The sequence below is a fragment of the Gekko japonicus genome, unplaced genomic scaffold (assembly GCF_001447785.1).
Source record: "Gekko japonicus isolate JY-2015 unplaced genomic scaffold, Gekko_japonicus_V1.1 scaffold3271, whole genome shotgun sequence".
In the NCBI taxonomy this organism is placed as follows: Eukaryota; Metazoa; Chordata; class Lepidosauria; order Squamata; family Gekkonidae; genus Gekko; species Gekko japonicus.
The window spans coordinates 95,615-97,595 of NW_015169882.1; positions in this window are offsets into that span (position 1 = coordinate 95,615).

Below are 1,981 nucleotides of genomic sequence, written 5' to 3' on the forward strand. Positions count from 1 at the left end.
TGTCGGCTGTCATGGGGGCGGGGGACTCCAGGAAGGTGTGGATGCGGAGGTGCCTTTGGGGGGGGGGTGTCTCGGGGAGTCTCCAGGGCAGTGTTCCCTCTAAGCGGAGTGAGTGTGAGCTAGCTCACGGTTTTTTAGCCTCCGGCTCACCCATTTTTGTCTTCGCTCCGGGAGGATGGCCCCAGAGCAAACTAATTGATGCAAGCAGCCCGGCTCACCGCTTGAATGCCAGTGGCTCAAAAAGTAGCATTTTTGCTCACAAGGCTCCACAGCTTAGAGGGAACATTGCGTCCAGGGTGGTGGTGGTGGGGAGTTTTTAAGAGCTTGAGAGCGGGGAGGGAAGAAGAGGTTGGATCTCCCCTCGGCCACCAGGCAGCCTCTGTGCCCTCCTCGGTCCGGTCCCAGGGCCGGGCCACCACCCCCTATAGATCTATCTATCTATCTATGGGGGGGGGGGGGGCGGGGTGGGGAGGGAGTTGGAAGCCCGGCGGGAGAGGCGCCCGCAGAGGCAGGCAGTCCGGCCAGAAGCCCCTCCTGAGGCTAAGGTGGAGAAGACCCACCAAATGTTCCCTCTCAGCTGTGGAGTCCGGTGAGCAAAAATTCTGCTTGGTGAGCTGGTGGCATTAAAGTGGTGAGCCAGCGATTTGCAGGGCCGGGCGGAGGGGTTTCTGCGCCCTAGGCCAGGCTGCCTCTTGGCACCCCCTTCAGATGCCAACCTCCTGATGGGGCCTGGAGACCTCCCAGCTGGTGTTCCCTCTAAGCGGTGGAGTCTTGTGAGCAAAAATTCTACTTTGTGAGCTCCTGGCATTAAAGTGGTGAGCAGGCGATTTGGCTGCTGCATCAATTAGTTTGCTCTGGAGCCCTCCTCCCTGAGCTAGGACAAAAATGGGTGAGCTGGAAGCTGAAAAACTTGTGAGCTAGCTCACACTGACTCATCTTAGAGGGAACACTGGCCCCAGCAGCAGGGCCCGAAGAGAGAGGGCTCCGTTCCCCGCTGCCGCCTCCTCCCTGCCCGCCTACGTGCCCGGGGCCTTTCTGAGCCAGAGCCGCCACTTGGCCCAAGCCCTTGCGGTCCCCAGCCAGGAAGCAGCCCGGCGGCAGCGGGCTCTGCAAATGGTGCTGGGCGGGCCAGGCAGGGGTGAGCCTCCCTCCCTTCCTCCGCAGGGACCCACCCGCTGGGAGCAGGGGAGTTTACCTGGGCCTCCAAAAACCCTCCCCCGACCCTCATGGGCCGCTCCCTCCCCCAGCGCAGTTGCACCAGGGTGAACTAGCCTCTGCACATATGCAGAGTGCCTTTCCTCTCCCGACACCACTGCTTACCTGCCTCGGAGAAACGGAAGGTGCGCAGGAAGGCCAGGCACTCGCTCAGGCCAGCGGTGAGGGCGAAGCCGCCCTGGAAGGGGAAGCGGCAAAGAAGAGCTCAAACTCAGCCAGCTCGGTCAGCAGCGCCAGCGAGCCCCACAAGCGCCCCACCACCGGCAGCCCCATCCCTGTCCGCTTCGACTCACTGTGCCCGGGGTGCTTTTGCATGTGGGAAGGGGGCGGGCAGGCAGGCTCCGGAGGCTTCACGCCCCCTTCCGGGCAGTCGACTGAGCGCTCCCCAGGAGCTGGCACGGGCGCACAGCAGCCGGCGCAGAGCGGCATGCGCGCTGCTGCTGCGCAGCCGCCATGGCGAAAGGAGCAGTGGGCAACTTTGGGGAGGGTGCAGGGTTTTTTGGCGGGGGGGGGCGGCAGGGGAATTGGTGCCCTGCTAGTATCTTCGCTCTAGGCGAGATACTAGCAGGCCTAGTGATAGGGCCGGCCCTGGCGATTTGGCTACTGCATAAATTAGTTTGCTCTGGAGCCCTTCTTCCTGGGCTAAGACAACAATCTGTGAGCCGGAGGCTAAAAAACTGAGCTAGCTCACACTCGGCTTAGAGGGAACACTGGACCCACCCCACTCCATTCCCCCCCCGGACGCTGCAGGCTCCCACGGCTCCCT